The sequence below is a fragment of the Lissotriton vulgaris genome, chromosome 4_1 (assembly GCF_964263255.1).
Source record: "Lissotriton vulgaris chromosome 4_1, aLisVul1.2, whole genome shotgun sequence".
Lineage (NCBI taxonomy): Eukaryota > Metazoa > Chordata > Amphibia > Caudata > Salamandridae > Lissotriton > Lissotriton vulgaris.
Genome location: NC_141691.1, coordinates 2057838471 through 2057865490, shown reverse-complemented (window position 1 = coordinate 2057865490; position 27020 = coordinate 2057838471).

Below are 27020 nucleotides of genomic sequence, written 5' to 3'. Positions count from 1 at the left end.
CCTATCTGGCACTTGGTGGCCTTGATAGCGAGACCTGCTGCTTGCGGAGCCTCTAACACTTTCCTCAGGTGGACCAGGTGATCCTCCCAGGTGGAGCTAAAGACAGCAATATTGTCAAGATACGCCGCACAGAAGTCATCCAGCCCAGTGAGAACGTGATTCACCAACCTTTGGAAGGTGTCAGGTGCATTTTTCAACCCAAAGGGCATTACCACAAATTGATAATGCCCACCAGGGGTAGAAAATGCTGTCTTAGGCTTGGCGTCCTCAGCTAACCTGATTTGCCAATACCCAGCTGTCAGGTCAAACGTACTTAAGTAGTTGGCAGAAGCCAATCTATCTATAAGCTCATCTGTCCTTGGTATTGGGTGGGCATCAGTCTCAGTGACTGCATTGAGACCCCTGTAGTCTACGCAGAACCTATTCTCTTTCTTACCACCCGGGGTGTGAGGCTTCGGCACTAGAACTACGGGACTAGCCCAAGGGCTCTCCGAGGGTTCAATGACTCCCAACTCCAACATTTTCTGCACCTCAGTTTTGATGCAGTCTCTAACGTGATCGGGCTGCCTGTAGATTTTACTCTTGACGGGCAAGCTGTCACCAGTGTCAACCTCATGGGTACACCAATTGGTCTGACTGGGTGTTAGAGAGAACATATGTCGGAAGGATTGAAGAACCTGTTTACAATCCTCCTGTTGATGTTCAGAGAGGCTGCCACAAAAGACAACACCGTCTACTGAGCCATCGTCAGGATTCTGAGTGAGCAGGTCTGGGAGAGGGTCACTCTCTTCCTCCTGTCCCTCATCTATGGCCATGAGCAAGCTCATGTCCGTCCTGTCGACAAATGCTTTGAGCCGGTTAACATGGAGCACCCTGTGGGGGCTCCGGGGAGTTCCAAGGTCGACCAGGTAGGTGACCTCTCCCTTTTTCTCAAGAATCGTGTGGGGCCCTAGACCATTTGTCTTTGAGTGCTGCTGGGGCCACTGGCTCCAACACCCACACCTTCTGTCCAGGCTGGTAAACAGTCAGGACAGCCTTTTGGTCATGCCAAGCTTTTTGGAGTTCTTGGCTGGCCTTAAGGTTTTCAGATGCCTTTTCCATGTACTCAGCCATCCGCGAGCGGAGACCAAAGACATAGTCCACTATGTTCGTTGCAGGCTTTTTGAGAGGTCTCTCCCATCCTTCCTTCACCAAACACAGGGGTCCTCTTACAGGATGCCCGTACAAAAGTTCAAAAGGGCTGTAGCCAACCCCCTTCTGTGGGACTTCTCTATAAGCGAATAAAAGGCAGGGAATCAGGACGTCCCATCTACACCGGAGCTTTTCAGGTAGTCCATGAATCATCCCTTTTAGGGTCCTGTTGAACCCCTCAACAAGCCCATTGCATTGTGGATGATAGGGTGTGGTGAACTTGTAGTTGACACCACATTCCTTCCACATAGCAGTCAAGTAGCTCGACATGAAGTTTGCACCTCTGTCAGAGACAACCTCCTTAGGGAAGCCCACTCTGGAGAACACTCCAACTAGGGCTCTTGCCACAACAGGTGCTGTAGTGGTCCTAAGGGGAATAGCTTCAGGATACCTGGTGGCATGATCCACTACCACCAGTATAAACTTGTGCCCTGATGCTGTTGGGGGTTCCATTGGACCGACAATGTCAATCCCCACGCGTTCAAAGGGCACCCCCACCACAGGCATTGGTATAAGGGGGGCCTTTGTTGTGCCACCTGACTTACCAATGGCTTGGTAAGTGACACAGGAGCGACAAAACTCCCTAGTATCCTCGTTCATGTGAGGCCAGTGAAAGTGCGAGACAAGCCTGTCCCACGTATTCGTCTGGCCTAAGTGTCCTGCTAAGGGAATCTCGTGGGCCAAGGTAAGAAGGAAACCACGCTGAGACAAGGGGATAACCAGCCTCCTGGTCATGCCAGGCTTGGGGTCTCTTGCCTCAGTGTACAGGAGTCCATCCTCCCAGTATACCTTGTGGGTACCTGTGGCGTTCCCAGCAGCCTCAGCAGCAGCCTGCTGTCTGAGGGATTCAAGGGAAGGGCAGTCTAACTGGTCCTTCCCCAGGTCTTCTCGTGAGGGTCCCCCTGAGCCCATAAACTCAACTTGATCAAGTTCGAGTTCTTTAGGTTCAGTTTCCCGCAATTCCTGGAGGTCAGCCTCCTCTGAGACTTGATCCTCGACCTGGGGCAAGGGGGAAGGTGATGCCTTAACCCGACTGCTCTTCTTCTTGGGAGGTGTCTGGTCCATTGTTCCAGGATCCAGCACCGGTTCAGTGGGGCATCTTCTGACCTGTGACCTAGTCACAGCAAGCACATGTGCTGGCATGCCTAACATCTCCATGTGAGCCCGGTGCTCCACTTCCGGCCATTGTGATGACTCCAAATCATTGCCCAACAAACAATCCACTGGGAAGTCTGAACTAACAACAACCTTTTTCTGGCCATTTACCCCTCCCCAGGAGAAAGCAACAATCGCCATACTATGACTGGTAGTGACGTTGCTGGCATTGGTCACCAGGAAATCTGTACCTGGCATGATCTGTCCAGGGTCCACGAAGTTAGCCGTCACCATGGTGACACTGGCACAAGTGTCCCTATAGGCCTGAGCCATTCTTCCATTGATTAAAGGCGTCTGTCGGTATTTGCCCAAGGTATTGGGACTGACATTAGGGGACATATCCACATCCCCTGTACAGACAAGGACAGCCTGAGTGAGTGTGCCAACTAGGTTGTCACACCCCTCAGAACCCAAGGTTAACCCAACTAGTCCCTTGGGAGGTGCACTACTACTGCTGGCTGTACTAGGGGGCACAGGTGCCTTAGGGGCTGCAGTAGCAGGAGTCTGCCCTCCTTTCTTGGTGCACTCACTAAACCAGTGAGTTTTACTCTTACAGTATTGGCACCACCTTTTCGATTGGCCTTCTTGATTCTTCTTTTTCTGGGAAGCCTGACCCCCCCCCCCCTCTTTGGGTTGTTGGGGACCTGTCGAAGACTTCTGGTCATTTTGTTCCCCTTTCGAATCTTTACCCTTCTGGTCTGCTTTCTTCTGACCACCCTGGTTCTGGCCCTGGTTTTGCTTAACCCTTGTTCTGACCCATCTGTCTGCCTTCTTTCCCAATTCTTGGGGAGAGGTTGGATCCGAGTCGACAAGGTGCTGATGCAACAACTGGTTCTGACAATTGTTTAAAATCTGTTCTCGCATGATCAAATTATACAATCCTGTGTAATCAGTAACCTTACTGCCCAGTACCCAGCCCTCCAAAGCCTTAGTGGCACAATCGACGAAATCAGACCAGTCCTGAGACTGAGTTTTCTGGGTATCCCTGAACAGCAACCTGTACTGCTCAGTGGTTAGGCCGAACCCATCAATCAGTGTGTTCTTCAGGACCTGGTAATCGTTAGCGTCCTCAGCTCTAGTAGTGAGGAGCTTATCTCTACCTTTACCTTCAAAGGAGAGCCACAAGATAGCTGCCCACTGACTCTGGGGGACGCACTGTACAGTGCAGGCCCTCTCCAAAGCAGTAATCCATTTGTGGATATCATCCCCTTGCTTAAAGGGGGGCACTATCTTACTCAGGTGTCTAGTGTCTAAACTCCTGTTTTACCGTGGGGGAATGCTGCCACCAGTGGGGTTTTTCCCACTCAATTATTGCTCTCTAGCAAAGGCGAGTCTTTCTTTGGCCAGGGCAAGTTCTTCCCTTTCGATTCTCAGATTGACTTCCCGCTCTTTAGCTTCGTACACTCTCCTCTGAGGGGATGTCATCCCTCTTCAAGAAGAGCCTCGAGAGCCATTGGTTCGAACGGATCTATTAGAGCCTCTCGACAGAGACCTAACTCGTCCATTCCCAATGTTAAGCTGGCCTGAGAGGGGCCCCAGGGGTCTCCTAGTACCATTTTCATGCCGGCTTAAGTTGTCCCTAGTTACTAACCACTACTGGACCTTTGTCTGCCTCGTCCCCAGATGTCGCTGGATCCTCGTCCTCCTCTTCACCTTCTGCGGAGAGATGGATAAGGTCAGGGTCACCTAGGGTTCCCTCGAGGGGGGGCATATTCCCTTCTGGATGAGAAGGATCTGTGTTACCAGCCCTCCTAGCATCATAAGTCTCCAAGAGACCAATCAGAAACGGAATGGTAGGGTATGCACCCTGTTTTAGCTTCCGAGATGTACAGATTTGTCGCATCTCTTGGAAGCTAAGTGCAGCATATCTGGAAGTGACCTGTGGAAGGTCGACTGACACAAGGGGAGACTCAGTGTTTCCTCCTTTGTCCGACATGCTGCTTCTAGTGTGGTGTAAGTGATGAACCTACCTACACTATATGTTTACCTACTGATCCCTTGCTAAGAGTTGCAGCCAAGGTGTGCTAAGCCTTGAGGAGCTACAACAGCTGGTTCAGTAGAACTCAGAGTATTCTAAGCTAAGTTATATGTACCTGGAGTACTTATGCGATCTTTCACAAGATATTCTTAGGATACGCGTGGTAAAACAACAGCAAGCTCAAATCCCAACCGCTGCTCACCAATGTGAGAAGTTGGCCTGATATGCAGTGCTCACTATTCTAGTGATAACTATGCATCAGTCCAAACGACCCTTATGGTGATGGGTTGTAAGTCAACCTTAGACCAGCTATCCTAGTAGCATGGATACGAGCAGTCTTTGGGCTAAACTCTAGAGGGCGTGTTAAGCCAGCTGTTATACCATCACATACCCCTTGAACACCAAGTGAAAGGACACCACACAAGTGTTATGAAAATAAACAGTATATTTATTAGAATCACAACAGCCCTGTACTCTTTATGAGGACAGGGTACTAAGCACACAACAAAAACTCTTAGGAAAATACTTCAAGTGCACAATCAATACAAGTGCCCGAGGGCACGGAAAGTTTAGTGGTCTCGGGCGGACCCGATAAGGTAAGTCGGAAGCGATAGGGACTCGGGACCCTTCAATAAGGAGGCTATGCGGGCACCAAAATGCCGAAATTACCTAGCCCAGGGGCTGCGGCTGCACAAGTCTTTACAGACGTCGGGAGTCCTCGCTGACGAGCCAGGAGCCGGAAGGAAGGAGTTGCTGGCCGGCGACCAGTGGAGATAGTTCGTAGAGATCCAAGCCTGGATCAGAGATGGATGACACCTGAAAGCAGAGGGGACCAAGTTCGTAACTACTAGCCAGTAGTCAGAGGGTACCAGGAGGGCACCGGATGATCGTCACCTCGACTAGGTGAGTGGGCGACGCTAGGCTCTTCAGTCTCACGGACTAGGAGGCGTTGTCGGCGACCAGGATGGAGGTGCGAGCTGTCCCACGAAGGTTGATGCTGTCGGCGTCGCTGGGCCCAGGATTGGGGCCACAAGTCTTGGCAAATTTCAGGGCCACTTGGTGGGCCTAAAATCGTGTCTTGAGTGGACCAGGAGGGTCCGGGGTGCTCCTCTCTTAGAAGGGAGCAAAGGCCAGTCTGGAGCAACCAGACCAGCAGCGTTGGTTGTCGGGCGTCGTTGAGAAGGTCACAAGCCAGCGGCTAGTAACCAGACAACGTGATGAGCAACAAAAAGCAGAAGGGCCCCACGCAGATCGTAGAGATGCTGGGAGGCTGAACTTCGGTGCTGGAGCTGCTCAGGGTCGGGGCTTCTCGGACCCCGGAGCACTCACCAGAGGATCCCTCGGTGGTTGTGCTGGTTAAGAAATTGTGCAGGTCTTGATGATGGCCGGTCCCTCGAGGTCTCGTCGCACCCACAGATCTCAGCTGAGCTGACGATGTGGGTAGAGGTCAGAGGTGCCAAGGAAGCCGGTTCTCGTTGAGCTGGGCAGTCGGATTCCTGAGGAAGGACTTGTAGCAAACCGCAGAGTTCTTAGATGGTGCCTGCGGGTACGCGACTAGGTCCTCCCCCATGCCGGACTTTCCCCAGGTCAGGGGCTGGGGTGCCCCTGGAACTGGTTCTAGCCGGCAGATGCGTAGTGAGCACCGGGGTGCCACTCCGCAGTCACCTTCCTGAAAAGCCCTGCCTACCAGGATACACAAAACCCTGTCTGGGATGGTGTGAGCACCGCCCCGGACAGGAAACCCTTTGTCCAAGCTCTCCTCGCTGGAAGGACTCCCAGCAGCAGGAGGTCAGACTCGTGTCTGTGGTGGCAGCATCCAGTTTGTGGAGCTGAGGCTTCAGTTAACTTTAACCGGGGTTCACAGTTACGTACATGTCGTGTCCCTCTAGAAGGGCGGAATGCTAACCCCGTCGCCAGCATTGGTGAGGGGTCAGTATCCCGATTCGTATGACACCTTACTCGACATGTCTTGATAACGCGATACCGAAGTTAGCGTTATGGTATGCGTTATCATGTAACAGCCATTGGGTCTTGGTTCCGCAAGCTGCAACCGGGCTCGGCTCGTGCCAGAGCCCAATTCACACGATTCCACACACTCTGCCTTCAGGATTGTCAAGGCCTGCCATAGGAGTGGCTGATAGGAATTCGGGTGTCCATTTTAGGGTTAGATATAGGTATACTATATCTAAAGCAAAGGGCGAGTACGCCACCTTGCCCCAGCTGTCGTGCAGCTAGTTGTGTCAGATTTAGATGGCCATCCAGGGGTGGCATAATACATGCTTCAGCCCCTGGTAGGCCCTGGGTACACCGATGCCCTGAGTTACAGGGTCTGACAAGGTGGCCCAGTTCCAATTGGGTAATGCACCTAAGGTACACATGTCAATTTAGCGAGAGAACAGCTAGGCTGTGGGTCTGATTGGCAGGCCCACAGCCAGGGAAAGTCATAAACCAGTGAAACAAAAGCAAAAAATCTGGGTGATCATAGGATTGCAGACCCTACTCTCCTACACGGACCACCAAGCACACCTGTCAGACCTGGAGAAGAAATGGCTCCGCAACCGATCACCAGACAGCCTCACAGCCCCAAGAACGCCACTGCAGACACCACCAACCCATCAGGACCGCCAAAAGGATCACTTATGTGAAGTAGTGTGGCTCACTGGTTAGAGGCGGCAGACCCGAGAGCAGAGGACGGCCCGGGACCAGGGTTCGATTCCCGGCGCGGCAGGTTTCTGGACCAGGGTCAGCGGACTCGATAATTCTCTCGCCTCGGTGCCCACTCTGATCAGCGATCACACTCGGCATCTCTGGGCATTAGCTTGCCTCATCTTCACTAACGGCCCCACCAGACCGCCAGGGATGCCTGGTCTCACCCTGGAGATACCCATTAAGGGACCATCTCTCAGGGAAGCCAGGAAGGGTTTCGCAGCGGTCGAAGCGCCTTGGGACCCTACGGGTAAGTAGTGCGCTATATAAATGCCTATACATTTACATTTACATTTACCTTCAAGGACCCCCTAGACAACAACGCATACAACACCAAAGAGCTCTTCAGTATCGCGAAAGAACTCTCCAACCCCAGCTCCAACACCAATGACATTCCACCATCACAAGACCTGTGTGACTCCCTGGCCACCTTCTTTCACCGCAGGATCACCGACATCCCCAACAGCTTCAACTACCAAACCCACCTCCAAAACCACCATCCACGCGACCTTCACCCACACCAGTCATCTGACCGCCTGATCCAGCATCAGCGACAAAGACACCATCAAAGCCATGAACTCCGTCCACTCCGGATCCCCATCCGACTCGTGCCCTCACCACGTTTTCAACATGCCAGCACAACCATCGCACCCCACTCCCGGAAAACAATCAACTTCTCCTTCGAGACAGCATCATTCCCGGAAAGCTGGAAACATGCAGAGATCAACGCCCTTCTGAAGAAACCCAAGGCAGACCCCAAGGACCTCAAGAACTTCCAGCCCATCTAACTGCTTCAGTTCCAGGCAAAAGTGACAGAGAAGATTGTCAACAGCTAACCCGCTACCTCGAAGACAACAACATCCTGGACCCCTCCCAATCCGGCTTTCACAGCAACCACAGCACGAGACCGCCCTCATCGCCGCCACCGACAACATCAGGATCCTGATGGACAAAGGAGAAACTGCCGCCCTCATCCTTCTGGACCTGTCAGCTACCTTCGACACGGTCTGCCACTGCACCCTATCAGCGCGCCTCCATGACGCAGGAGTTCAAGAGTAGGCCCTGGCCTGGACCACATCCTTCCTCTCCGGCAGAACACAGAGCGTCTGCCTCCCACCCTTCCGCTCAAAAACCACTGAGATCATCTGCGGCATCCCACAAGGATCCTCCATTAGCCTGACGCCCACTTCGCACGATAGCACAACCTCAACATCATCTCCTACGCCGACGTCACCCAGCTGATCATATCCCTCACTGAAGACCCCCACACCGCCAAAGCCATCCTTCACAGAGGAATGAAGGCTGTCGCCGACTGGATGAAGGACAGCAGACTGAACCTGTATTCAGACAAGACGGAGGTCCTCATCCTCAGACCCACCCCATCTGCCTGTGATGACTCCTGGTGGCCCACATCTCTAGGCACAGCCCCGGAACCCACCGACCATGCACGCAACCTGGGGTTCCTCCTCGATTGCTCCCTCTCCATGATCAAGCAAGTCGACGCTGTCTCTGCTTCCTGCTTCAACACCCTGCGGATGCTCCGCATGATCTTCAAATGGATCCCTCCCAACACAAGAAAAACCGTCACAAAGGCCCTCATCACCGACAGTCACCGACCGTCTCAACTACAGGAACGCCCTCTACTCGCGAACAACAACTAAGCTCCTGAGACGACTACAACTAATCCAGAACGCCAAGGGACGACTGATTCTCGACGTCCCCCGAGGCAGCCACATCAAACCCCACCTGAGAAGCCTACACTGGCTCCCTGTCAACAAGAGAATCACCTTTAAACTCCTCACCCACGCACACAAAGCACTACACAACACCGGACCAACATACCTCAACAACTGACTCAGCTTCCACACCCCTACCCGCAACCTCCGCCCTGTCACCCTCGCCCTCGCCACAGTTCCTCGTATCTGGAAAACCACTGCCAGCGGCAGATCCTTCACCTACCTCGCCGCCAAGACCTGGAACGCTCTCCCTACCAGCCTAAGAGAGACCCAGGACCAGCTGGCCTTCAGAAGACTTCTCAAGACCTGGCTCTTCGATCAGTAGCAGCCCCCTCCTCCCCCAGTGCCTTGGGACCCTCACGGGTATGTAGCGCGCTTTACAAATGCATTGATTGATTGATTGATTGATTGAAAAACGTGACTTAAAACTAGGAGAAGTGAGGGAGTGTTTGTTGTGGCACTTCTTTTCTACTTTATCTTAAAGCAAAAAAAGCCCAAACATTTAAAAAAAATGATGGGGCAACACTTATATAATGTAAACTTAAGAAATGACTGCATATGATAAAATAAAAGAAATGAGGTCCAACGCATGATACCAATGAATGAAAAATAAAAATGTACATTTCACCAATATGATGAATTTAAAAGACTTAATAAAAATATTTTGAAAACTTGTGCATATTTTTAAATACCTATACAGTCAACAAACTCGTAAGCAGACTTCACACTTTAAGTTTAAAACACCCTACCAAAACTACTTTTTGAAACCCATTGTAAAATAAAATGCGTCACAAAATGGGCTACATACATGGTGAGTGTATCGTAACGTCACATAGAAAAAAAAAAGCCTATCAAAATTACCATGAAGGAAGGTATACGTAACCACACAACAGCCAATCAATGTTTTTCAAAATCTGCGCAAGGAAAGGGATTGGTCGCTTATACATCTTCTTAGTTACAATGCTTCACAACCAATCAAAAAGAGGTGTTGAAAGTATCTTTTTCTAACACATGAGCAAAGCAAATAACCTTGCAAGTACACACAGCGAGAGGCAATTATTAAAGATGACTTACTTTTGCAAGACCCCAGAATAACTAACTACGCACTTCAATGCCAGACCCCATTTAATGATTATCCAGACTCTCAAGCCTAAACATGTCACAAATCATCTCTCATCACTTTCTCTTCTTTTTCAGTGTATTGTGTGAGGCAGACTGTGTGTCCCTTTGCCTAGAGCCCTTGAAGGCCCTGGAAACTGCCACACCCCAAGGTCAGCTCCTGCAGTGTCCCGGAGACGCGCAGCCTCCCTCCCAACATTTAAAAGCCCCGGGGGTGGTGGTAAATTAATTGAGGCTGAATACGTTAGTAAAGTCCACTCCACTTACGCTACCAGGAAAAAACTACATGGCCCAGATTTCCATTGCAGTGAATTCTTAGTTCTAGGTCTAGTTGTCAGATCGGCACACACACTCCGACATGGCTGGTATTCACCCATACCACACCCATCCAGCACATACATCACTACACATGTGAGCCTACCTATCAGAAAGACGGGGCGCACGTGCTGTACGCCATTTTAGAGGTGCTCCCATCGCAAGCGCGCGCTGTAATTGCCCGTCCTGGTGGTTCGCACGCTTCATGTAGGCCCAAACTACAAAACAAAGGGACCCACTACCATGTGCATGGCCTCTTTGGTCGCTGAGTTAGTGGTACACGAAGCACTGAGCGGGTGAAGAACATGCAATGATGATGATGTGAGCCCAAGTATGTCGTTAGCCATACAGATATCAAGACTCTGCACCATATATGAGACTTCTTTGTGGCAGATCGGGACTTCATGATGCAAAAGGTGTCCAGTCGACGAAAAGGTGAGCAGAGAGGCCTGGGTACGCATCGGAGGGAGTAGAATGGCTGTAGCAGATTGGACACAAAAAAGCGACGCAGCGATTTAGAAAAACGCAGTCCTATAAAGTGTATCAAATTACATGTATATATTTTTTTTCCAATAGCAGAAACGTTTTTATAATTGCTCAAACGTCCGCAATATAAACTATACAAATACTTCTTATAAATGTGAGAAGGAACGTGTGTGAAAGGGCGATGTTATCCAACTCCACATTAAGATAGTAATAGGGTGCATTATGCCTCAGCACGTCGTGAAAAACACACTGGTGACAGAAAATTGAGCTGCGAATATTCTTTGCAGTCACTCTGTCACTTCCTCTCCCTTTGATAAAAAAGTACACACAATGTTAACTTCCTTTTTATCTTACAGGTTGTGTTTCACAAATTGGAGTCCCCCCGACATTTCTAAAACTCAATGTTTGAGGATTCTACGATGATACGTGGCCATCGTAACAACTTCTGAGAAAGCTGCTTCGACACGTAGTGCATCTTCTTTCAATCACGCCAATGGCACATGGTGAGCAAAGAAGCTTGTTTCTGAAACAACGACAAGTCATCAGTCAAAGAAGAAAGTGGGACTATACTATTACTAACTCTTTATACTATCTTTCAGATCACTAAATTGGAGGGTGCACTACGAACTACCACTTGCTTGGACACAACGAAGGCAAAAGGTGAGCTACGAATATTTTCTCCAGTATTAACTGTTCCATCTATAACTTTCTCTCTTCCACGTTTTAATGGAGTTTTTTCTCTCATTCTCTCTTTCTCTTTTTCACTTTTTCTCACATCGTTCCTCTTTCTTTTTTAAAGTTATGGTTGCTGCTGTTCACTCTGTCATGAACAAACTTAGCTGAGTTCAAGTAGTGAACTCGGTTGGCCACAGTGAAGCCTGCTTCGATACCTAGTGCACCCTAATTGAATCACGCCAATGGCACTAGGTGAGCAAAGTAGCTTGTATCTGAAACAATAACAAGTTACATGTGAATGGAAAGAGTGGGTAGTATCCAGCACATTCACTACGTAGAAATATCCAATTGCCTCCTGGCAGTGAGAATAGATAGGTTACAACAATAGGTTACAACAATCTGACGAACAGATCTACAAGCTTCTTGCGCCCCTTTTGTGTCACTTTTAACATGGGTAAAGTAGCGCAAGGAGCTTGTAAATCTGCCTCTGACTTCTCAAGAAAAACACTCACCTCCAGAATCTGCGAGTCAATGAGATGCAACAGTCTAGGTACGCAGGGGCAGGTCTACAAGAAAGTACTGCAGCGTGGAACCGTAAGCCCTTTGGCTGCACCATGCTACGGTACTTTCCGAGCGTAAAAATGCAACATATTTCCAGGAATATATCGCATTCCTGTGCTCTCCCCTCCGCTGGCGCACAAACAGTTGCCATGCGCCGGGGCAGGCACCCTTGCACCATGGTGTAAGAATGCTTGTGCCAATAGGAGATTGTTTTTGTGCAGGAAGAGGCACCTTCCTGCACTTAAACAATCAATAAAGTAATTTTTCCTCTTTCAATGCATGCGTAGAATTCAGCACGCATTGAAAGAGGAAAAAAAACATGCAGAAATGAAAACATTTGTCCTTCTAGCGCCTTGCTACGCCACCTCTAGGGTGACGTAGCATTCAGATGGATCTCCAGATTTACGATTTCAGGTAAATCTGGACAATGTGTCTTGTTCCAGGGTTTAAGTATCAATGGGATAACTAAATATCCCTATGAACCTGAGCAGTAAGACAAAATTATACACAATTGGGTAATTCGGGAGCACTATATTTCTTCATTTGTCTCATATTTTATACAATTGATCCATTCATTGCAGGAGGAGCAAATCAATGCAAAATTACAAAAGAGAAAAGAGGAATCCAAACCAACTGTAGTTTTGCAACATACTTTATAAATTGTATTCATTTATAAGTACTTTAATTTTGAAGGAGGAGAAAGATAGTAACAGGCTGTCAACTTCATACAGTAGTGGACTAAGTGAAAATGTGTGACAATTGGTGCTGTGTGAAATAGTGCCAGTGCAATATACAATATATACAATGCCAATTTATAGTGTCTTGAAAGTAGGGGTGGGGCGGGAATTGAATAGTATTTCTGATACGCTAAGAGTATTCTGTACACCACAATAGTCAATCTTAGTCCTTAGAATGATGGTTCACTGCTGTGTAATATCGACGTTTCAAACCTGTAGTGGTGCAATTCGGTCGTCTACACGGGTCTTCATCCGGACTGTGTGAGGGGGATCAGGATATGAAATGCAGCCTAGTAATTAGAAAGTTAGATATCAGGTTTGGATTCCTAAGCATTTGGTAATTAAAACCAACACGATTAATGCATCATGCCAAAATATATGGGGGCCAGACAACTCCACAAGTAAAAACAAGAATTCTGCAGCATATTAGCCGAAATATAGTTCTCCCGAATGAACCGATTGTGTAAAATTTTGCCTTGTTCCATGGATATTGCGCGGGAACACCCACAGCAACACCCATGAAACGCCTCTTCACAAAAAGTGACGTACTGGTGGCGCAGGGAGCTTGTAAATCTGCCCTGCAATATCGGGAACTCACTGCTATGCAGTGGGAATGTATGTGATATACTACTTTGGAAGAAAAACAGCGCACAAACACCTCCTTACAGTGGAAGTTAAAAAAATACATTATCCTGAGTATACAAATGAATGAAGGGAAAATATACGTTTGCAGTTGTATGTACTATGCTATTACAAAGTCTATATTCTATCTTTCAGATCACTAAACTGGAGGTTGCACTATGAACCAGCACGTGCTTAGACAGACAACAGAGGCAAAAGGTGAGCTACGAATATTTTCTCCAGTATTAACAGCTCCATTTATACCTTTCTCTCTCTCAAGTTTTTTCTCTCTTTCTCACTCTCTCTCACATCATTTCTCTTCCTCTTTTAAAGTTATGGACGCTGCTGTCTACTCTGACGTGAAGATCCAAAACTGAATTGAAGTTGTGAATTCTGCTAGCCAAAGTGTTTATACAAGGTAAGCAGAGTGGCCCAGATATGCAACACATCTGATTAAATGCATTACAAATAAAAGAGAATATTTACTAGTCCCTTGCACCACTTTTGCGTCACTTTCAGCATAAAAAAGTAACACATAAGTGGCGCAAGACTCTTGTAAATGAGCCCTAAAGAATATTGTCCTGCATAATGACTTTATCTCTCACCTAATTCTAAAATCTCATCTCTGAATCATTTTAAAGACCTGTTGATCTGTAATTTAAATCTGACGCAGTAGGCACTTCCATACAGAGACCGCTTCAACGCGAACTTATAACACAAGTGAAGTGTACCAGGCACACTGCGCACGTTACGTTTCCAGTTATTTATTGTTGTTTTAATAAAAGTTCATTCAAAAATATATACGTCTTTTTTTTGGGGGGGGTATTTATAATTTGAAGTATAATTCTGAGACTGACTCTTTACCAGATCTGTACCAGAGTCTATAGCTAAAACTAACGGTTCCAATCCAACCTATATGCATACATAAGCATGTTATTTACATGAAAGTTTGAAAAACACTAATAAAAGCAAAGCTTAAAAGTCACCTCATTACAAACAGAATGGTTTTAACTTAAATGGGTGCGATGCTTGTTTACTTTGGGTCCATCAAGAAGGCATTCAGATGTGTCACACATTTGCCATAAATTCTGAATGTTAGCACTCTAGTTGCTCATTAGATCACTGTAGTAAAGCTACTGCTCACCAGGGAAGTCTGCTGTTGGTATTCAAAGTGCATGTTTCAGTCTGCATGTCAGAATTTTTTTAATGAAATAGAAGAGGATTTGAGAAGTCAAAATGTGCCCTAATTTTTCTTTCCTTGGCACTAATCATAATTTCTTTGGCAAAATGAACCCTCTCATTTTGTTCCTTTGCAAATTAAATGTTTTAAGTGTTACCACTTTATTCCAATCAAGATGACTTCTGGGGTGCCATACTTTTGTCATAAGTTAGACTGTTAGCGCTCTAGTTGTTCTTTAGAACACTCTGGGACATTCTGTCATTGGGCTATACTTGGGCTACATCTGGGTCATATTTGGGCTACAATTGGGCTCTTTTGTCTTGGGAGACTGCCTGTCAGAATTTTTTATTGAAATAGAAGAGGATTTTAAAAGTCACTCAAAATTTGCCTTCATTTTTATTTCTGCTGCACTAATCATACTTTCTATGTCAAAATATACCCCCTCATTTTGTTCCTTTTTAAATTAAATGTTTTAAGAGTTACCACTTTATTCCAATCAAGATGGCTTCAGGTGTGCCATACCTTCATAATAAGTAGGATTGTTAGCGCTCTAGTTGCTGCAGTAGAACACAAAGGAATCAACTGACAGTCTCTGTCCTTGTTGGATGTCCATGTTTAACTGAGAATGTCAGACTTCATTCTCACATGACTGAGAAGATAATTTGAATTTACAGTAAATATGCTTTCAGTTAAGCGTATAGATCCCTTTCCAAACCACTGTGGAAAAAGCATGAGATAATAGTTTTCTTTCAAACATGATCAAAATCACCTTAGAACACACCACAATTCCTAAAATGAGTATGGTACCATCAACAAATGATTTATAATGTAACGAAAGCCCTAAAACCTTCTATTAACTGCAATGCTTTTTAATGAGGTGCTATTATGTATATTGGTCCCAAGATGGCTGCCAACACTTCTTAGATGAAGTGCTGACAGCCAATCAGATCTCACGATGAAATGTGTGGTTATTCTCCGCCCAGATATATACATTTTTTCACATTTGATTTTCTCAACAACTACTGGAGGGATTTACACCATTTAAACAAAAGGGCGATCTGTGAATCAGACTCTATCAATTTGCCAATTTGCCGTTCGGGCTGTAGCCGTGTCTAATCGTCCTATGGAAAATAACATGGGGAAAACATGTTTTGGGACCCCTCTTTTTTCTCAGCCCTCACTTGACAAATCCCCCCAAAACTTTCAGGGAAAGAGCGGGCCATCTTCTTTGAGAAATTCACGAAGATTCATCAACAGGCACCAAAGTTATTCCCAATCGAATGTTGCGGATTTCCTATGGAAACTAGGTCCTATCTATAACTACCTACTGGCGACCGCCAGTAGGTAATATGTATATGTATATGTATATATATATATATATATATACATATATATATATATATATATATATATATATATATATATATATATATATATATATATATATATATATATATATATATATATATATTCTGAATAAGATTCCAGATTCCACAGTTTTTGACACTGAAAGCATCCAGGCACTCACGAACAGGGTTTTGTCAAAAGCTTATTTATTTAAGCATATATCATCAACGCGTTTCGGGATGTCACGCTCCCTTGATCACGATGCTTATGCGTTGGTCTGAGCTTTCCTTTTCACACACATACAGGGTGATAAAAACAGAAAAGGGACTCATAGAAAAACACTGTTAAGTAAAACACAGCGGCCATCTTGACATTTTCTGAATACATAGATATCCAAGTGAATACCTTATTATAGGACCTCTCACAACAAAGCATTAATACAGGGGTAATTATAAAAAATGCTCAAAATAGAAGAGATATATACATATGTGTATCTCTATCTATTAAATGTAACATTCATAATTTTCAAAGTGCAAGTGCATCTATCATTCAACATAAACATGTTGACTCCTTTGTACAAACAAAGAATTCTTAGGTTTGTGCTTATTAGAATAAGGCAAGTGCCTATTTCAATAGAGCATAACCCCTCCTTCTATGTGAGAGATAAATTATTGTCCTTAATTCTATATATTGCCTGAAAAGTCGCTGTATTCAATTTGACACAGTCTATTCTCCTGAGAGATCGTCCTGGCTCTAATTATCAAATTACATTACTACAACATGTGGGAGTTATATTAATGGTAATGCTGTCCAATATTTCTACCTTATTAAAAACATAAAGTGCAAGTGCATTGGTCAACAGATAAATGAATACTGTAAACAATTGGACTGGATATTGCACATGGAAAATGACAAAGTGCTAGTGCTCGAGAGGTAAAAAATTTCTCAAAAAGAGTGCAAATATTTCTGTGTTTCTAACAGGATTTCATATCTACACACCATCCTCCTATGATCTATAATTACATAGCATTGGAGGGATTCCTTGGTCTTATTATAAAGTTGCAAGTGCTTTTGCATCAAAATACAGTACTTTATAAATGTAAACATTCCATTCAAATTGCACAATCAAAAGCATTAATCCAAAGTGACAGTGCAAATCACAGAGTAAAAGACAGCATAACTACATTAAAAAAGATTTCTCCAAGAGCCTTCGTTCAAGAATGAAACCACCTCTGTATGTGAAAGTACAAAAAGGAAAGACTTCAGATTTGAACCATTAAATCAACAAGAAATGTTCACAAAAAAGAGAAGTTCATAATGAAAAAATCTTAAAAATGCAGTTTTAGGATCATCGACGTTTCAGAAACAATTCATTGGATTTGTACAGTCAACCCAGGCAGGTGTATAGGTCTTCATCAACGTTCAAACCCTGTGGTTCCATACAATTAAATTAAAAAATAAAGTAAGTTTCCAATCTCCCTAACTCCCCCTTCCTATCTCCCCCTCCCTTCTTTTTGGGGACCTCTGCAATACAAGAGTATAACAGACCTTCGGGGTTACTTTGGTGATGGAGTTCAAAGTGTCGAGCCACAGGGTAAGACCTATCCTGGTTCACTATAGCTCTTCTATGTTGTAACACTCGTTGGTGTACTGGTAAAGTTGTACTTCCGATATAAATCTTGGGACAGGGACATTGTAAAAGATACACAACAAATTCACTTTTGCAGGTGATGGCGCTCTTGATTTTCACGGTTTTATTAAAGGATGTTTTAAACTCAGTGCGGTTCATGCCGTGTAGGCATGCTTTGCACTTAAAACACTTCTTAAATCCGGGTTTTGGCTTCATCCAGTCTACACCACTCTTACGTTTATCCTCAAAATCACTACGAACAATTAGATCTTTAAGTGATTTGGATTTCCGATAAGTGATCTCTGGGTTTTTCTTCATTCTGGAACCCAACACTGGATCATTCTTAATCAGATACCAATGTTTTCTCAATATCGATCTAATTTCCTTATGCTGGGTATTGTAAGTAGTGATAAATCTAGAGCTGATTTGATCTTGTTGGTTAGACTTCGATTTACAAGTTCTAGATGGCTCAAAAAGTAAAGATTGTCTAGTTAATTTTTTGGCTTTACTAGCAGCACCCTGAAGAACTTTCTTGCTATAACCCCTCTCAAGGAATCTCTGGGTCATTTCTTCTTCTATGGTGTCAAACTGCTCATCACTGCTACATGTTCGTCTGGCCATAGTATTCCCCAAACGGAATGCTCCTTATTAATGCAGTTGGATGTGCGCTTTCAGCGTGCAGTATAGAATTCCCTGCAGTCTGCTTACGGAACACAGTTGTATCAAGCTTATTATTTGAAGGGGTGACCCTAATATCTAGGAAATCAATTGAGACCTTACTGAAGTTCCCCACAAATTCCAGATTCAAAGAATTTTGATTGATCTCCTCAACAAAGGTGCCGATTGATGTCTCCGTGCCCTGCCACAGCACGAAGACATCATCGATATAGCGCACCATAAGAGAATGTGCTCCGACCAATGATCCAGTTGGCCCCCTCTCAGCACCTGTTCTTCCCAGTAGCCAAGGTGTAGGTTGGCATAACTAGGGGCAAAGCAGGTGCCCATTGCGGTACCCCGTTCCTGAATGTAAAGATCATTACCAAACAGAAAAATATTCTTTGATAAACACCATTCCATGATCTCAAGGATCATCCTATTTTGGGATGCAAGGCGTATTGGTCTTCTATTCAGGTAGTGGGCACAGGCTTTCAAACCATCATTGTGTCTTATACTTGTGTGAAGAGTAGAAATGTCTAGTGTCAATAGGATCATCGTATTTGGATGCCAACAAATATCGAAAATACATTTTAAAAAGTCAGTTGAGTCTTTTATGTACGAAGGAAGTGTTCTGACAATGGGGTTGAGGAAATAGTCTATATATTGTGAAGCTTTCTCGAAAAGACTCCCACATGAAGTAATGATGGGTCTCCCTGGTGGACTAGTGGCATTTTTATGTATTTTGGGTAACATATAGAAGACTGGAATCACTGGATTATCTTGTTTGATGTATTTATGTTCATCCCAGCTAAGTAAACCGGATTCTTTCCAGTGATCAAGTCTCCCATAAAACTCTCTGATGACATCTTCATATTCCCTGGTGCTAATTCTTTTATAGCAGCTGTGATCCAATAGCTGGCTCATAGCCTCTTTTTTATACTGTTCTTTTCCCCAGAGAACCACGTTTCCCCCTTTATCAGAGGGTTTCACCAGAAGACCATCCTCCGTTTGTAGTTTCTTTACTGTTTTGTGGAAGTTAGCTTTCCTCAGATTCAACTTGCATTTCTTTTGATTTTCTTGCAAGTATAGACTTTTCAGATCTCTAGTCACATTTTCCCCAAATAAGTCTACATTGTCTTTCATTGTCTGTGGAAGAAATTTGGATGTAGCCCTAAAGGGTGTATGGTCTTCAGGTAACAAATCATTTCCAAAGTCAGAATTCTCATTGTTCTCTTCCTCAAAAGTGTCGTCCATTAGCGCTATCATATCCGTTAAAGCTGGTAATTCATGGACTGTGAGGGAAGGCTGCGTAGTGCTTGATTCTATAGCTGGGCTCAGTACGGCATTGCTTTTTTTAGTTGCATGCATTTTATTAAGTTTATTATATTATATTATAGTTTATATATATATATATATATATATATATATATATATATATATATATATATATATATATATACATATATATTCACTGAAAAAACCATAGGTTTGACACCAGTTATAGTTAGCTGGAAATTTTACTGACATAAAACCATTAAAATTCCCACATTATATTTAGTTGGACTCACTATAACTTGCACACCTGCAATGCACTGCTGATGACGTCACATGTTACATCACTCATGACTAACTATGCTAACTATAACTGGTGTCAAACATATGTTTTTTTTCAGTGAATTTAATACGTTTTTTAAATGCTAATTCCTAACTATAACTGGTGTGAAACCTATGTTTTTTTCTGTGAATTTCATAGGTTTTGTAAATGCTAATTCCTAACTATATATAGTGCCTCAAACTTATGTTTTTTTCAGTGAATTTCAAAGGTTTTTTAATAGCAAATTTATATTGCTATCAAATATAATGTTTTTTATAATGAATCCTATATTGTATATTTGTGTAATACTATTTTTTTATGTATATTCTTCATTTTTATTTAATTTTTTTGCACTGGTGCGCTCCCGGTGCGCGTACCGGTGTGCGCACCGGAAAGCGTAGTCTTGCGGCGTGCCCTGGTGCGCGTACCGGTGAGCGTCCCGTTTGTGCTATTGCCGCGAACGAAAACATCATCGTGACGTATCGCTTAGCCGCGTCTGCGTGATTCGCACGGCGTAAGCGCCTCCGGAAGCACCCGAGCGCATACGATATAAGCACGAAATATAATTAGTACAACTAACTATATAGGAGCAATTCAACTGGTTTTGTATGAGGGAAATGTCCAGCTAACTATAACACCACTAAAACGTATAGTTTTTTGAGTGAATTTTAAAGGTTTTTAAAATGCTATTTCCTAACTATATAAGGCTTGAAACCTATGTTTTTTTTCAGTTAATTTCAAAGGTTTTTTAAATGCTAATTCCTAACTATATAAGACCTGAAAACCAACCAGGAATCTCCAGTATGCGCCAGGGAGCTGCATTGCAGAGAGGTGTAATGAGGCCACACCCTTTTTTACACCTCTCTGCAACGTGCCTCTGTGCATGTTTGAAGAGGGGGAACTAATTCCCCTTGCATACTAGGGGTCCCTGGGGGCCAACTAGCCCACCTGGAACCTCCAGTATGCGCCAGGGGGCTGCATTGCACAGAGGTGTAATGAGGCTATGTCCCTTTTTACACCTCTCTGCAACGCAGGACACTGGCGCGTTTGCAGAGGGGCGACTAATTCCCCTTACATACTGGGGGTCCCTGGGTCATATCTGCCCAAACACCGATCTTCTGAACGATTGAAAATGACTTTTCTTGAGAAACATTTGGATTTGGATTATCATGTCCTTTAATTTGGAATTTTTGAAAGACTGACTTTGAGGATGCTATAAATTACTCAAGTCTGCCCGAATTGCATGGGTAAAATTGATACCTAGTCCCTTTGAATAAGAATGTACTTACGTCTCATCTAACATTTGGAAGAAATATCTAGTTATATGACAACAGGATACCGACATAACTTGAAGGAAATAAGAATGCCCTGAAGAGGTTCTGTTGTACAGAATGAAGCGTTTCGGCTGGCTGTGGTACATAAACTTAAGGAAAATAAAAGCATTTGAATATACACCAAGATTCAGCGCTTCAATAAGGACTCTAAGTGATATGATTTGATTGGACTTATTGTGCAATTGGTGCTGTGCCAAACTTTGGAATATTTTCCACTACTCTCTACTACTTACTCTCTCCTACTCCACTACTCTAAAATACTCACTCTCTACTACTCATTCTCTCCTACTCTACTGCTCTCTATTACTCTCTCTCTAATACTCACACCCTACTACTCACTATCTACTACTCTCTACTACTCACTCTCTACTACTCACTCTCTACTACTCACTCTTTACTACTCACTTTCTACTACTCTCTACTACTCACTCTCTACTTCTCACTCTCTACTACTCTCTACTACTCAATCTCAACTACTCTCTCTCTACTACTCACTCTCTACTACTCACTCTACTACTCATTCTCTATTACTCTTTACTACTCACTCTCTACTACTACTCTCTCTACTAGTCTCTACTACTCACTCTACTACTCACTCTCTACTACTCTCTACTATTCTCTCTCTCTACCACTCATTTTTTACTACTCACTTTCTACTACTCTCTACTACTCACTCCCTACTTCTCACTATCTACTACTCTCTACTACTCACTCTCTACTACTCACTCTCTACTACTCACTCTTTACTACTCACTTTCTACTACTCTCTACTACTCACTCTCTACTTCTCACTCTCTACTACTCTCTACTACTCACTCTCAACTACTCTCTCTCTACTACTCACTCTCTACTACTCACTCTACTACTCATTCTCTATTACTCTTTACTACTCACTCTCTACTACTACTCTCTCTACTAGTCTCTACTACTCACTCTACTACTCACTCTCTACTACTCTCTACTATTCTCTCTCTCTACCACTCATTTTTTACTACTCACTTTCTACTACTCTCTACTACTCACTCCCTACTACTCTCTCTCTACTACTCACTCTCTACTACTCACTCTACTACTCACTCTCTACTACTCTCTACTACTCACTCTCTACTAATACTCTCTCTACTAGTCTCTACTACTCCCTCTACTACTCACTCTCTACTACTCTCTACTATTCTCTCTCTGTGCTACTTACTCTCTACTACTCACTCTCTACTACACTCTACTACTCACTCTTTACTACTCTCTACTACTCACTCTCTACTAATCTCTACTACTCACTCTCCTACTTACTCTCTACTACTCTCTACTACTCACTCTCTACTACTCACTCTCTACTACTCACTCTACTATTCACTCTACTACTCTCTACTACTCACTCTCTGCTACTCTCTCTACTGCTCTCTACTACTCACTCTCTACTCTCTATTACTCACTCTCTACTCTCTACCTCTCTACCTCTCTCTACTTCTCCCTCTACTAGTCTCTACCTCTCTACTGCTACCTCTCTACCTCTACCTCTCTACCTCTACACCTCTACCTCTCTACCTCTCTCTACACGCACACATATACACATATATATGCATTTATATATATGTATGTGTATGTATATATATATATATATATACATACATATATGAACATATATAATCTGTATATCTATATAAATTCAAATATAAATGCATTTATACATACACATATATGCATACAGATGCATGTTATTTACATGAAAGTTTAAAAACAATGTTATTTACATGAAAGTTTAAAAACACTAATAAAAGCAAAGCTAAAAAGCCACCTCATTACAAACAGAATGGCTTTAAATTAAACGAGGGCAAGATCTATTGCATTTTCAATGCTTGTTTACTTTGGTTCCATCAAGAAGGCATAGAGATATGTCACACATTTGCCATAAATTCTGAATGTTAGCACTCTAGTTGCTCATTAGATAGCTGTAGTAAAGCTACTGCTCACCAGGGGAGTCTGCTGCTGGTATTCAAAGTGCATGTTTCAGTCTGCATGTCAGCATTTTTTTAATGAAATAGAAGAGGATTTGAGAAGTCACTCAAAATGATCCCTATTTTTTCTTTCCGAAGCACTAATCATCATTTCTATGGCAAAATGAACCCCCTCATTTTGTTCCTTTTTATATTAAATGTTTTCAGACTTACCACTTCTTTCCAATCAAGATGGCTTCTGGTGTGCCATACTTTTTTCATAAGTAAGACTGTTAGCGCTCTAGTTGTTCTTTAGAACACTCTGGGACATTCTGTCATTGGGCTATACTTGGGCTACATCTGGGTGATATTTGGGCTACATTTAGGCTCTTTTGTCTCTGGTGGCCATCTTGGGAGACTGCATGTCAGAATTTTTTAATGAAATTGAGGAGGATTTGAGAAGTCACTCAAAATGTGCCCTAATTTTTCTTTCTGCTGCACTAATCATACTTTATATGGCAAAATATACCCCCTCATTTTGTTCCTTTTTAAATTAAATGTTTTAAGAGTTACCACTTTATTCCAATCAAGATGGCTTCAGGTGTGCCATACCTTTGTAATAAGTAGGACTGTTAGCGCTCTAGTTGTTCTTTAGAACACTCTGGGACATTCTGTCATTGGGCTATACTTGGGCTACATCTGGGTGATATTTGGGCTACATTTGGGCGCTTTTGTCTCTGGTGGCCATCTTGGGAAACTGCATGTCAGTATTTTTTAATGAAATAGAAGAGGATTTGAGAAGTCACTCAAAATGTACCCTAATTTTTCTTTTGCAGCACTAATAATATTTTCTATGGCATAATATACCCCCTCATTTTGTTCCTTTTTAAATTAAATGTTTTAAGAATTACCACTTTATTCCCATCACGATGGCTTCAGGTGTGCTATACCTTTGTAATAAGTAGGACTGTTAGCGCTCTAGTTGTTCTTTAGAACACTCTAGGAGGCTGCAGTAGAACACAAAGGAATCAACTGACAGTCCCTGTCCTTGTTGGATGTACATGTTTTACTGAGAATGTCAGACTTCATTCTCACATGACTGAGAAAGATAATGTGAATTTACAGAAAATATGCTTTCAGTTTAGCTTATAGATCCCCTTCCAAACCACTGTGGGAAAATCATGAGATATTAGTTTCTTTCAAACATGATTCATGATATCACTGCAGAAGGCTTTTTCACATGGTAAAATCACCTTAGAACACACCACAATTCTTAAAATGAGTATGGTACCATCAACAAATGATTTATAATGTAACTAAAGTCCTAAAACCCTCTATTAACTACAATGCTTTTTAATGAGTTGCTATCATGTATATTGGTCCCAAGATGGCTGCCAACACTTCTTGGATGAAGTGCTGACAACCAATTAGATCAGATGTGTGGTTAGGCTCCACCCAGATATATATTTTTTTGAACCTAAATTACTCAAAATCCACTGGAGCACATATCTTGAGACATAGCAAAGGCACATCGGGCTACCAGTCCCTACAATTTTGCCAAGTTTTGTGGAAATCCGTTCAGCCGTTCGGGCTAAAAGTGAGTCCAACTGCCCTATGGAAATTAACATGGGGAAAACACGTTTTGGGACCCCCCTTTTATCTCGGCCCCCGCTTGACGAATCCCCTCCAATCTTTTGGGGAAGGAGCGGAGTGCAGTGAGGCAAATTTAAGGAATATTACAGGCAGATCCCTCAACCGGCGCCAAAGTTATTTCCAATAGAATGTTGCGGATTTCCTATAGAAAACAATCCTAACTATGACTACCTACTGGCGACCGCCAGTAGGCAGTTATAGTTAGGATTGTTTTCCATAGGAAATCCTCAACATTCTATTTGGAATAACTTTGGCCCTGGTGGATGAGTCTTTGCGAATTTCTCAAAGAAGATGGCTAGGTCCGCTGCGCTCCTTCCCTGAAAGTTTGGGGGGGATTGGTCAAGTGGGGGCTGAGATAAAAGGGGGGTCCCAAAACGTGTTTTCTCCATGTTATTTTCCATAGGACCTTTAGACTCGGCTACAGTTCGAATGGGTGAATGAATTTATAAGAAATTTGCCAAAACTGTAGAGTCTTGTTCGCAGATTACGCTTTTTTTGGAATGGTGTAAATCCGTTCAGTAGTTGTTGAGAAAATTAAAGTTAAAGCCAATTATATATCTATAGGCGCGCACACGTGCCCGCACCCAAGCGGCTGCGCGTGAGCGGAATTTTTTTGGGCTGCGTGACGTCTGTTAACGTTCGATTCGAAGGAAATCAGGAAGTTTTGTCCGCCATTTTGTCACTGCGAGTAAATATATTGTTCATTTCAAAGCGTTGAAACATGGAAAGGGGAGAAGGTAGAGATTGTCTTGCTGCGTAGCTTTTCTCGGGGTGTGCAGTAAGGCCCTTAAACGCAAAAAGATATAATTTTTCCCCGAAAAAAAATACGGGGTGCGCGCACCCGGTCGCGCACACCTATTTACAAGAGTGTGAAAATGGAGGTAAATCAGAAGTTTGAGTGCTTAGATATAAGGTGGCTCTGAAAAGAGCCCTTGTGTTAATTGAGTGTTTTCTGCATTTATAAGTAAGTACCGATGCAGAGCCTGATGTTGCAGAGGAAGATTCTGTTTCCCTCATTCGTGAAATGAACACCGTCTCTCCTATAGACGTCTTGCATGTGGTATCGCAAGTTGTTGTGGTAAATAGAACCCATGCTATAATCTCTGAGGAACGCAGAAACAGATTTATTTACATGTCTCCTTGCTTTCTCAAATTGTGCACAATGGTGATTGGACCAATTCCATTTCTGTCTTTGGCATATATTGGAATATACCAAGGCAGATCGAGGAAAAAGTGTCATCAATTGTCGAAAGGTGTCTTTTAGAAGCATTTCCAGACCTACCCCAGTGATTGTGCCTAGATCGTTCCCACCACAGTGCACAATTATAAGGTCTGGTTCTGGGAGATGCATAAAAGTTTTCACCAATGGAATCAATTGGTGACATTTCAATCCTCTTTTGGAAATCCATGTTATGTGTACATTTGGTAAGCTGAGGTTGCAAATTCGTCTGCTTACTGCATATTTTTCACTCCAGTGAATATAACTGTGTCCTATTAGCCAGACCTTCATTTTCAAGGGATATGTAGTCGTCCTCCGATCAGTTCTGGAAGTGGAATGGTAGTTAGAAGTTGAAATTCTAAATAAAGAAAAAGGAAGAGGCTGGGTGTGGTTTAAAAAATAAAAATGATTGGTTGATTGTAACAAGTGGAGATTGAACAGGTTAATGTTTATGTTAAACGAAAAGTACTATTGGGTGTGAAAAAACAAGACATGTAACAGAGTTGTGGATTGGAAGGTGTTTCTGGAGGGAAAACAGTGTTCTTAGTTTGCTGTAGAACGTTGAGACATGAACTTTTGACCTCTGCCTTCAGCAAGGTGCAGAATGAGGTGTAACCATGGAAACAGCCGGAGATGGCAGTTGGTGATGGGTTCACTCTTTGGTGCCTCTGCATCTGAGTCTGTTCTCTGGTGGCAGGCGGAGAACTGTTTGTTATTGTGGAGATGAAAGGGTGATAAGGAGAGAAATACGACATAGCGTTTGGCCTGTAGAAGCGTGGGAGCAGTGATTAACTCTGAGTAAAGCGGAACTGTGTCGGTGGTTAGTAACAGTAAAAAAAAAATGTTAACAGTGATATAACTGTCTTTACGGTGCGTGACCTACTAAGAAAGAGTTCACGGGCCGTAATTGGCTTGGAGGTTCTTGTATCAGTAAGTGAGCTCGAGAAAAGAAAACATTCAGGACTTCATTTATGAAGGCCTTGCGCCACCGGTGCGTTACTTTTTCCCATTTTAAAAAATGAGGCCCCGGCGGCGGAAGGTCTTTATAAAAAAGGTCTTCAGTGTCTACAGTTAAGGTTATGTGGAACCCATGAATAGTTTTTCAAAATGAAATCATTTCAGTTGAGATTATGGATTAAAAGAGAAACCGTGAATATTTGAAATGTTTATTTAGAAATGTACTGTTTTAAAG